This window comes from Sminthopsis crassicaudata, chromosome 1 (assembly GCF_048593235.1).
Source record: "Sminthopsis crassicaudata isolate SCR6 chromosome 1, ASM4859323v1, whole genome shotgun sequence".
In the NCBI taxonomy this organism is placed as follows: Eukaryota; Metazoa; Chordata; class Mammalia; order Dasyuromorphia; family Dasyuridae; genus Sminthopsis; species Sminthopsis crassicaudata.
Genome location: NC_133617.1, coordinates 751,303,377 through 751,316,407, shown reverse-complemented (window position 1 = coordinate 751,316,407; position 13,031 = coordinate 751,303,377).

Sequence of the window (13,031 nt, the reverse complement as noted above, 5' to 3'; positions counted from 1 at the left end):
CTATGGAGCGGAGAAGAGAAAAGAAAAAGAAAATGAAAAGATGAAAGAAAAAAGAAAAGGGAAAAAAGCAAAAGCAAAGAAACAGTAGCATGCTGACTTCTCCGGTTGCTTACAATTGGCACCAAGCAAAAGCTGATTGGCATCTTGGCACTGAGCAGGGGTGCCTGGGATACTCTCCTCATGAGGTAGTGTTGGTTTGGAACACTAGGTGTTTCTATTTGTTGACCTTGGAAGGAGCTGACAAAAGGCGGACTTGCTATCACAATATAGATCTCGCAGGTGGAGCAGAATGCCTTACTGAGTTACAGTTCTGCATCCTGAATTCCAGGGCATAAGGCTTTCAGTAGAGAGCACTGGCCATCTCCCCCCTTCTCAGAGCTCTGCCCAGGCCCAGAGGCTCCACCACTTGAGAGTTGAGTCTTGTGTTGAGAAAACCAGCAAGATTTCCATCTTATTTCGCTTGCAAACACTGAAAATGAGCACCGGCTTTCCTGATCTCTCCCCTTCAGGAAACAAAGAGGTCTTTGATCAGGAGCAGGTCCCCACCTCTCAGTTTACACACCCTTTCTGTTTTCACTAGCTGGCCTATTATAGAGTTTCAACTCTAGCTTTTTTGCTGATGACTTTTGCTTTGTGCTTCAAGGTTCAAAGGTCATTTGTGGTGACCAATTTTTTTGCTGTTGGCACCTGGATCTGATTTAAAAGTTTAAAGGTTAATAGAAGAGGACTGACTGGTCTTTCAACTTCTGGGGGTGCCCCCCAGTGGCCTCCTCAGGAAATGTAGCTCCAGTTGTCTAAGACCAAGAAGGCCTGATGGGACATGTTTTGGCCAAAGGTCAGCAGTACCTTGGTCCCATTGGTCTCTTTGCTATGGCCCCAAGTCCAACCAGGGATTTTCTGGTAAAAGCTTAATAAGTGGAATTTTTTTTAAAGGGAAAAAGAAAATGTACACAGGACACAATATACTTAGCATTATTAATATTTTTCCATCACTTTCTTGAATTTCAAAAAACCAGCAAAAAAATAAATCGAACTCCGATTTGTAGTATTTGTCAAAGTGTAAATGGTCATACTGAAAATTTAACAATTGACTCATAGCTCACCCAGCTCACCCCGGAGTCCAACCTATGGACAAAATCAATTATTTTCAGAAAAGCTTAGTTAGACAAAACCTTTCCCTCATCCAAACGTTTCATTCTGTACAATAAGGATTCATCAGTTACTCTGTCGCCAAGGTTAAATTAACTCTGGATTTCATCTCCTTTTTCATTTTCCCCTCCTCAAGAAGTTCTGAATCTTGTTGACTTAAATTTTTCATCTCTTTCTCTCATCTATTTTCTCCATTCATAAAACTACTACCTTAATTCAAGAACTAATCCCCTCTAACCTAAACTACCATAACTGTCCCCTAATTAGTCTCCCCTCTTTTTAATGTTCCCCCCTTTTCATCCTTCTTAAATCCTAAACCCAACCCTTTCTTTCTAAAATTCAGGTCTGACCATGTCATTCCCATGCTTAGAAAAAAAGGAAAAAATCTATAATCCTCTGGTACTTCTGGGATGAAAATTTAAACAAAACACACACACACACACACACACACACACACACATACACACACTCTCTCTCACACACACACACACACACACACACACGAGACTAGGCCTTTCCCTATCTATATAGACTCCTTTGTTTTTTTCAAGATAGTTGTCATTAGTTCTGTTCATGAATTCTATGTTCCAGGCAAACTGGATGAAAAGCTGTCATTGCACCCAATGGCACGCCATCTGCCCTTTTCTATATGCCCATAAAAGTCAATGCCCATGCCTGGAAGGCTTCCTCTACTTATCCCTACTCCTCAGACAGCTTGTCTTCTTACAGGTAACAGCTCATATGCCTCCTTGTAGTTCATGCTCTGCCCTCTCTCAACTTTTTCTTTTTTAAAAATAATAATAGTTTATTTTTCAAAATACATGCAAAAATACTTTTCAGCATTCACTCTTGCAAAACCTTGTGCTCCAGATTTTTCTCTCCTTCCCTCCCTTCCCCCCTCCCCTAGATGGCAAGTAATCCATATAAGTTAAACATGTGCAATTCTTTTCAATATATTTCCACATTTATCATATTACACAGAAAAAAAAAATCAGATCAAAAGGTGAAAAAAGTGAGGAAAAAAAACAAGCAAACAACAACAACAACAATAACAAAAAATGAAAACACCATGTTGTGATCCACACTCAGTTCCCACAGTCCTCTCTCTGGGTGCCAATGGCTCTCTTCATCACAATAAGACTACAGGAACCGCCCTGAAGGATCTCATTGTGGAAAAGAGCCACGTGCATCACAGTTGGTCATCTCATCATCTTCTTGTCGCTGTGTGCAATGTTCTCTTGGTTCTACTCACTTCACTTAGCACCAGTTCGTGTAAGTCTCCCTGGGCCATTCTGAAATCAGCTTGCTCATCATTTCTTATAGAGCAATAATATCCCATTATATTCATATACCATATCTTATTTAGCCATTGCCTAGCTGATGGGCATCCACTCTGTTTCCAGTTCCTTGCCACCACAAAAAAGGGCTGCTACAAACATTTTCAGTTTTTCTACGATACTTATTTCTGTTGTCTGAAAAATTAAGCAACTAAGTGACTTGCCCAGGGATGCAGAGTCATTGTCCCAGCTCTTTGTAGCTCCAAGGCCTGCTCTGCTAGCTACTGTGCTCCCCTACCCCTCTAGTTAAATCAAACATTCTATGTTGCATTGAAGATGGTGAGCTGGATTGGTCTAAGGCCTTTCTTTATCAGTGATGAGTCTTTTTCTCTCACTTAGCTTCCTCCCTCAAGTGAAAGTCAGAAAGCCTTTGATCCCAGTGCTCCAGGGGTAAATTGATAGGAATTGTTTGGGAATTGCTGGTGATGGGCAGTTACAGAAAGATGGTGATAATTTGCATCACTGAATTAAGCACTGAAAATGTTTAGATTGCAGTGCTGCTGGCTGCTGAGCAAATCCCACTTTCTCTGGCACTTCCTTCATTTCCCCAACCATAAAATGAATGAATTGGCTGAGATTACCCCCATGTCTCTTCCAGCTTTAAGTCATCATCCTATGGGCTTCTGATCTCTCTCCCACCAATGTCAATAGAACATAGTGTCTCATATCCAGTTGGTGATTAATAAATGCTTGCTGAATTAGGTGATTAATAAATGCTTGCTGAATTAACCTGAAGTGTATTTAGAAATGAAATCTCATATGCCAAATGGAAGGAAAGTTTCCTTACTTGTTGTTCTTCCTGATTTCTCTCTGGAGATAAAGAATACAGGTGCTTATAAGAAAGGTATTTCTGGTATCATTTAAAGAAAACAATGAGTCACTATTTTTTCCTCTCTGGGATAGAATGGAAGGGGAGAAAGAGAGCAAAGTAACTTCAAGGAGTAATCCTAAACCATATCAATAGGTATTTGTGAAATCTCTACCGTGAGTCTCATACCATTTGAGATCTTCAAAGATTAAAAAAACAAACAAAACTAGATGTTTGTCCCTGATGCAGGAACTAATTTAGTCTGCTTATCAGCTAACTTCTTACTTTTTTTTTATGTAGGTTAAGAAAACCTACACTGATCAGAGACCACTAGATCCTAAGAGAGAGAGGAAAATAATTTTGGGATGTCCCTTCTTAACTTCTGTTCTGAACTCATTATTCTTTTAAGATTTGGGGCTAGCACTCTGCAAATCAGTTTGGCTTTGTCACAAATGGCCATCACTTTGGTGATCTATTATTAGTTGTAATAACTGACAGAATGACAGAGGAGAGCTTCACCTCATGGTGATCCTGGCCCTGAAGCCCTAGATCCTAAGAGAGATCTGTTCTGAACTCATTACTCTTTTAAAAGTTGGGGCTAGAACTCTGCAAATCAGTTTGGCTTTGTCTCAAACAGCCATCACTTTGGTGATCTATTATTAGTTGTAATAACTGACAGAATGACAGAGGACAGCTTCACCTCATGGTGATCCTGGCCCTGAAGCCCTAGATCCTAAGAGAGATCTGTTCTGAACTCATTACTCTTTTAAGATTTGGGGCTAGCACTCTGCAAATCAGTTTGGCTTTCTCTCAAAGGCCATCACTTTGGTGATCTATTATTAGTTGTAGTAAGCGACAGAATGACAGAGGACAGCTTCACCTCATGGTGATCCTGGCCCTGAAGCCCTAGATCCTAAGAGAGATCTGTTCTGAACTCATTACTCTTTTAAGATTTGGGGCTAGCACTCTGCAAATCAGTTTGGCTTTCTCTCAAAGGCCATCACTTTGGTGATCTATTATTAGTTGTAGTAAGTGACAGAATGACAGAGGACAGCTTCACTTCATGGTGATCCTGGCTCTGAAGCCCTAGATCCTAGGAGAGATCTGTTCTGAACTCATTATTCTTTTAAGATTTGGGGCTAGCACTCTGCAAATCAGTTTGGCTTTCTCTCAAACAGCCATCACTTTGGTGATCTATTATTAGTTGTAATAACTGACAGAATGACAGAGGACAGCTTCACCTCATGGTGATCCTGGCCCTGAAGCCCTGTGATTCTTCAGCAAGAATCTAAAGAGAGATCTGGGAAAGCTTTTGACTGTCTAGGGAAGTTGATGTAATTGCAATGAGAAGCTGATAGAAGGTGAAGCATTTAAATTAACCTCCACTGGAAACCCCAACCCACTTGTTATGGCCATTCTTGGCAAGGAAGCCTTCCCAGTTCGCTAGAAGCCGGAAACAAGGAAATGGTGAAACTGTAAGACATAAAGTTGGCAGGGGTCCCGCAGAAGGGCCTCCTATCATCGTTGACTCCCCTGCCTTTGAATTACATCTAGACTTCACTTCCAGACACATTCCTTCCACCTCCACTTAAGTAGGCAGAGGTGTCCTACACTTGCACCGTCTGGATGATGGAAAAAGCATGAAATGCAGGCTCGCAGTGAACTCACTGCCTGCTCAGGGTCAGGTTCAGTTGGGCCTGGGAAATGCAGATCCAGCTCCAGCTCACCCAGGTGCGGAGCTGGAGTTCCACAGAAAGCCTGTCTGGGCCTGAGTTGCCCGTTTCCTGGAGCCTCCAGATGTATGAGGTGTGTTTTGTGTCCAGGAAGGGAGGCTGCTCAGTGATAGCTGGGCTATGGAGGAAAACAACAGCACCACACAGATGCCACAGTGGCAAATGCTCTGAGACTCAAGCCACCAACAAAGGGGGCGGGAGAGAGGAGGAAGCGGGCAGCCCAAAGGATTAATTTCTCTGAAACCAAAAGATCTGGGTTCAATTGGTATTTCTGACCTTGGCTAGCTTTGTAGTTGAAGGTGAATCTTTTTACTTTGGTGGGTCTCAGTTTCCTCATCTGTGAAAAGGGGGCATTGGACTATGCGGCCTCTGCAGTCCCTCTCTGTTATAGATCTATGACTGTGGCATTATGGATACAGCTATTTAGAGATGGAAGGGACTTTAAAAGCCATCTAAAGCAACTCCCTCCTTTTACAGATGAAAGACCTGAAAAATAGAGAGCACAAGCTGATGTGCCCCAGATTCCACAGAGAGGAAGTATGAAAATAAGGATTTGAACTCAGGTCTTGTACCTCCTTCTATATCTATATAGATGGTTTTTTATTTCTTTCCCCTTTGAATATGTGTGTGTATGTGTATCTATATCTATACAATATATACATATGTATATATGTTAGGGTACCAGATGTGGGGTACATAATGTCATCTCTGAAAGAATTCAGACTCAGTCTCCAACCCAAGCAAAGGGATTTATTGGGGTGATGCATCCATTAGATCCCATTTTTTCTTCATTTTTTTTTCCTGAGGTAATTGGGATTAAGTGACTTGCCCAGGGTCACACAGCTAGAAGTGCTACATGACTAAGGCCAGATTTGAATTCAGGTCCTCCTAACTTCAGGGTTGGTGCTCTATTCACCCCAAACCCCATTTCTTAAGGAAAATAGGTGCACAACTGGAGCAAAGCATGGGGATTTATAGAAGGCAAAAAATGCTAACAGTCTGGTCCAAAGCATGATCACCTGGTAACGAAGGTAAACAAGAGCTGCATGGGCAGTTACCCATAATGCATAGAGAAAAGTTCACTTGGGGGAATAAGAATATATGGTAATGGCATTAAATCAAAACCTTCCACATCACATGTGTATATGCACACATATGTCTGCATATGTGTATGCACATGTGTGTATGTATACATTGAATATAGATGTATATGCATGTGTATTTGTGTGTGTATAATTATTTCTCCCACATAAGAGACCATCTTACTTTTCTCTCTGTATCTCCAGCCATGAGCCCAGTAAGTGCTTAATAGACGCTTTATTCATTGACTTTCCTCTCCCTTTAAGGCAGATTCCCATTTCTCTGCTTCCTTTCACAACTAAATCTAATAGAATCAGATCTAAAATGTCCAAAATGCTGTGTTCCTACTCTCGTGGAATCCTTACAAACACCTGCAGAGCAGCTGTGATGAGCTTTGTCTCATTGAGCAGACAAGGAAAAAGAGGCTCAGAGAAATTCAGAGAGCTGCCCGAGGTCACAGAACTCCATGTCTCTCCCACCTACAAGGCCGAAGTTCTTTCCACTATAATACCCTCCTTTTCGATTTCTTTTTCACAAACTCCACTTCTTCATCACCCAAGTTGAGTTGGAAATGAATCGAGTTGAGTTCAACTGAGTTTAATTGGATTAGATTGAAATAAAATGAGCTGAATTCAGTGAAGGTGAGGTAGCTTTCGTTTTGGATTTGACTTAATTGAGATTAGGTGGGTTCCTTTTTGGATTTCCCAAAGCTAATAGTCGAGAGCCAATACTGGACAAGAACTCGGGTCTTCTGACTTCTGACTCAATGTTCTTTCCACTCCACTCGCTCTTGGAGATGCCCAGAGTTTGAATTCTTGCCCCCGAATGGAAAAGTGCACAAATGGAAAACCAATCACCTCTTTACCACCTACCTTCCTCTCAGGCATAATTTACTTTCCTTGTAATCAGGGAGGAAGCTGCAGATGGAGCTATTTCCTTTGCCGATTTCCAACTGGCAAAGAGACAGCCGAGAAAATGTGAGCACACCCAGCAAGTCAAGAAAACCCTCAGGAAGAATAGCTAAAGCCAGAACCTCCCTGATATCTTCCAGCTTCCAGATTCTCAGTGCAAAACCCCCAAGTTCTGTGGAGGTGAAGTCTCCTTTCAAGAGCTCATCCTTTCCGTTCCACCCTGAGGTTGTTTGGGGTGATATTTTTGCATGCTATGATCCTTTTGGGGAGTAAGAGGTCATATGTCTCTTTGGCCAACAGCGTCAGCAAGCATTAAACCGATGTTCTTGTTTTGTCCGGTTCCATTGTATATCCAACACCCATACTATGCAGGTCACTGCACAAGACGTTATGGAGAAATATGCAGGAGTTAAGTGATTTTACCCTGTTTTCAGGGTGCTTACTCTCAGAGAACAGACATGCTGGGAACTTTCTAGTCTGGTGATCAGATACTGAACACTTCTTAAACTCAGAGGGAAGGGACTAGTCTCCTGTCCCTACAAAGCCATGATACAGAGCAGATTTAGCATGTTCCTCCAGAACATAGGGCTTCTCCAAGAGAACTGAGCAATGACAAGGTTTCTGGAGACAGTGGGCAAAGGCTGAAATCTTCCCTCGGACACGTATTGTGTCATTTGGCGCATGTCTACTCTGCATAGCCTCAGCTTCCCGCTCAACAAAATGAGATGGTTGATGTAAACAACCTGAGTTGTCCCATTCACCTTTGGGACTATAATTCTAATCTAGATCACTCCAGTGGCTTGAAGCTCCAAGTCAGAGTTGTAAATACATGTACAGTATTAGAATTTCTCATTTTCTTGCACCTTAGCTAAAGAACCTTTCTTTTTTTCTGAAAAATTTGATTTTACTTTTTAATAAAAAAGGCCCATGCTCAAATTAAATTTAAAACTACTGAACAATCCATTGATAGTTTCTCAAATGGCTTGCCAGATATTTTAACATTGCTCAGAATTGTAATAACATAAAGCACCTTTCTTTCTCTAGGAACCCTTTCCTGACTTCCCGATGCCAAGCCTTCCTTCCCATTATCTTATCTCTTTTTTCAATATGTTTAAACATATCTACATTGTTCCTTCCCTTAGAATATAAATTATCTGAGGGCAGACACTATTGTTTTTCTGTCTTTGTGTGTCCAGGTCTTAATACAAAGTTGTATTGTTTTATTTGTTTGGGTTTTTTGTAACTATCTTTGAATGACTGACAATGATTTTCCAGTGTAGTCCCAAAAGCAAGAAGAAAATACAGTCTCCAAAAGAGGTTCTGGCAAGGGGAATACTTCTGGATAGTTCATGCAAAGCATCTATTAATTACTTGATAAATAAAGCACACGCTAAACACTGGCCATGCAGAAACTCTTAAGACAATAGGCCCTGTTTCCAAGGAGTTTACACTGAACTGATTTAGGGTTCGGGAAAGATGGTCTCCATATGTCGAGATTCCAGCTTCACCCCTCCATGATGTCAACACTATATACATACTATGGAGGTCACTGTGTGAATAGACTTGTTTATCCACACATTGTGGCTTTTGCCAGTCCTGTTCCCTTTTGTGCAAGCTTAAAAGCAAGCAGGTGGTTTTACAAGCAGTTCGACATACTCTTTCATAGCTGTGTATATATTGTTAACATCTGAGTAAAGTTTCTAACATCTGACATCGAGTTAATGGTGTCTTTCAAATGAAGTGAACCAAGTTAACTGATTATATAATCCTGAGAAGCACTACCTTGCTAATGGACCTTTTCTCTGACCAACCTTATGTTTCCTGGATGCCTACAGGAAGGACTGGAAGGGGACAGGTTTCCCTCTCAACCTCAAATGATGTAATTATTTCAGGCCCAAATACCACAATTGAATCAATAAACCAAAGGTAAATGAAGTGACAATTTGGAATGATCATAGGGACTTTGGATCATTGGATGAAGACAGATGATATTACATAGGTGATATCACATGATTGGCTAAAGAAACCGGACATACCACTGAGCCTACGTGTAGCATAAAAAATCAGCTAGAACTCTGAATCCTGAGAGAGTGGTAATTGAACTCATTAGTAAGGATTTCTGAGAAGAAATCACCCTTGGGAAAAGGAAGTCAGTTTCTCATCTTCCCCTAATGATTTACAGTATAATGAATTTTTGAACTCCAAAAGGTAGATAATCCAAATTCCCATTGGGGTGAGTAAGTGTGTCCACCAGAACTGGTAGTAGCAACTCCAGTGGGCTCATCATATCATCTGTATCAAGAGCTGAGAGTTAATACTCAAGGAAAAACTAGACTCCCTGAAAACTTCAGGATTCTATAAGGTTAATGATCTTGGGACTCAGCCGACAACTACATCTAAAAGACCATTCCCAAGGAATCTACAAAGGGATTTTAAAAATAAACTTCTAGTAATCAGGAACTATGGATTTATCCTTTGGTCAAACCCTAAGGAACTAAGTTTGAACCCACTCTCTCTCTAGGAAGTTTGATATATATAACAGGAAAGTGTGAATAGTTATTTTCCTTTTTAAAAAATCATCATTTATTTATTTTTAACATTTAAAAAATGAGTTCCAAGTTATTATCCTGCCTTTCATCCCTTCCCCATTGAGGACTTAGGCAATACTCTATCAATTATACATGTGAAATGTAAAATAGATTCTATTATTAGACATTACAGAAAAATAAAAAGGTGAAAAACCATTTTAATCTGAAATCAAAATTCATCAGTTATGTCTTTGAAGGTGTATGCTATTCTTTATCATGAATCCTTCAGTTTCCTTGAATAACTGTCTTAATCAAATTATCTAAGTCTTTCACAACGGATCCTTCTTACAATATTGCTGTTGATGTGTACAATATTCTTTGGATTCTTCTCACTTCACTTTGTGTCAATTCATATAAAATTTCCCAAGCTTTTTTATATTCTGAAACCATCCTGCTCATCATTTCTTATAACACAAAAGTATTCCATCAAAATCATATATGATAACTTGTCATCCATCCCTCACCTTCTCCATTTCCAATTCTTTGCTACCACAGAAAGTGCAGCTATAAATATTTTTGGACATTTAGTTCCTTTTTCTTTTTCTTTCATCTTTGGGATATAAACATAGTTGCTGGATCAAATTTATACTTTTATAGAACTTTGGGCATAGTTCCAAATTGTTTACAGAATGGTTGGACCGGTACACAATTCCATGGTGGATGTTGGTTATGATGGTCCTTGTTACATCTGCTTAATAAATATTCTTTTCTAAAAAGCTCTTTAAGTTTGACTAATAATAGAAAGTGAGCACACTGGATGGGGGCTTTGGGATGATTCTACTAGAAAATCTCTGGAAACCCAAGCTTCTCATTTCATAGGATAAAAACTGAGATCCAGAGAGGTCATATACCATCCCCAGGGTCACATAAGTAGTAAGTATAGGGAGAACTAGAAGAAATCAGTCACCCTTTGGGAACTTAAATTTCCCAGTGAAAGTGGGAGTAAATAGACCAAGAGGAGAATGAATGAGTTTCCAATTTTTTATAACTCCTTGCATTACTTAGTTTGAGAGAAGGCTGGAGAATAGGAATTTGTAAGACCACACGGTGCCATCATTTTTCTAAACAGGTCATTTAATTTGTTTTGGATTGTCTGAGCTATAAAACCTAAAACCACATAACTTCCATTTTAAAAATCATTATTACTGTCCTTATATGTATTTCTTTAGAGCAATAGAGAAAGGGAGGATTATGGAGAGTCCCATGTTGCTAGAGAGACTTGGAATCAATTCTACTTGTGACTCAAATTGGGATCTTTAATGCTCTCTTGCAGTCGGCAAATATAGCCTCTCCAACCTGTCACTTAATATCATCCCTTGTTCTAGTTGGTTCTCAGAAGTAGAGCTTATCAATTAAATCTTTAAAGCTGATTCAACTCTTGATGAAAGATACATTTTTTTTAAAAGCAGTCTTCAGGAGGGTGAGAGAAGGGCTGTCCCTCCATGGCCATATGCCCTATTCCAACTTGCCCTCTATTTGTGATGGGCCTGTGACTGTTGGCTGAAATAATCTGATTGATAGACTCATTGACCTTAGAGACAAATCACCTTTCCTTAGGTCTCAGTTAAGGCTTCTTAGATTCATGAGCCATGAATCACAGGAATTGTAGTCCTCCGCCCAAACCCATGTGTGCCAGAAATGACAGATTATTATGGAATATCTGCTAAAATCCCCCTTCAAAAAGTTACTGTAATTAAATCTCTTTTACACATGCTTATGTATAATATATGTGTGTGTGTGTGTGCACACACAGGCGATTCTTCCTAAAAGAAGGGCAGCTCTTTGAGGGCAGGAGATATTGATTTTGAACTTCATATTAGCAAAGTGCCAGAGAAACCGAAAGTGACTAAAAATGCTTTTGGATTGATCATGTGACAGAACGGGTTTCGGCCTTAGAATCCTTAGTAAGTCATTAAACTTTTCTGGCCCAGACTTTCTCATCTGGGAGTTAATCCTAGTTTGATCTATTTCATAAATCTGCTCTGAGTTCCAATCTGGCCACCTTAGAGAAATAACAGAAATATGAAGAAATAGGTTGTTATGTGATCAAAGGAGAAATCATGGGCACGGTCAAATTTTGTTTGCCCTCTGTTCTGATTCTCCTCTGTAACTGAGCAGAGCTATTTTATTCCAGTCTCTTTAAAAGAATACCATCTGAAAATCAAATTATAGAAAATGCCCTAATTCTGCAACTCCTCGCCAATCAATTAAAACACTGGGACTTATCTTGGAGAGGGAGAACAAGTTCATATGATCCCAGTTTGAGTCCCAACTTTATGACTTTGAGGATCTTACTCTTGAAGCCTGAGTGTTCTCATCTGCCAAATGGGCACACTCATCCATTAATTATTTATCTCACTGGGTTATAAGGAATATGCTTTATAAACTTCAAGACCCTACAATAATGGGAATATTAATGATCACATATGCCATATGTTCAATGAATGTTGTCCCAGGCTCAATGTGGACAAACAAAAGATACAGAGATCCTATTGTTGCACACGGGAGTCTACAGTCTAATACTCTGTCTAGAAGAGAAATTTGGGAGATTTGGGGAAACAGAAATCTGTGTATCTATACATTATGACATAGAACAAACAGGACATGAGGTGAGATGATAATAACAGCTTTTTACTTTGTAAATAAGTTCTTTTCAGTGACAAAGCAGCACTCCAGCAGTATTCAGCTGATCTGTATCTCCCAACAACCTGTGACTGAGTAAATGTTTTTCTTCATGTATAGACAAGGAAGTTCAGAGCATTTTGCCAAATGATCAAAAGGCAAATAGGTGGCAGGGTCTTCAAGTCTCTTGCTGGGCAGTCCAAATGGAAAGGAAGTGGTCAAAGGAAAGAATCTAGAAGGGGCAAAGGTGAACTTGCTTTTCTAGGGGAGAGGCATGGCAAGGCAGAGAAGAAGGGAGAAAGAAAATCTTCCCAAGCTATGGAGGGCTAGAGAACATAGAGGATTTCAGTAAAAAGTCTTTGGTATGATCATCTAATTTTGTTTCTAGCTCTTTGTTATAAGAACAGAAAAAAAAAAAAAAAAAAAGATAGTGGGAAAATTCTTAATCTAACGAGTTCTATTTTTGAGCTCCTCTGGATAGATCTTGATTCTGGGTCACATGCCTTGTTGAGTGACTCTTTGGGCAGAGCTCCAAATCCTTCTCCAGAATGGTTGGACCAATTAGCAACACCATCAATAGAGCTTCTGTACTTGGTTTCGCCTCACCTCCCCCAGTGATTGTCATTTATCTTTAAGGTTTCTTTGCTAATCTTATGGGTGTGAATTGGAATCTCAGAGTAATTTGAATTTGCATTTCTCTTTTTATTAGTGACTTGAAGCATTTTATCTGACTGCCAATTCCCATTTGATCTTCTGAGTAAGACATACCATGGTAAATCCTTTAACCACTTATCTATTGGAGA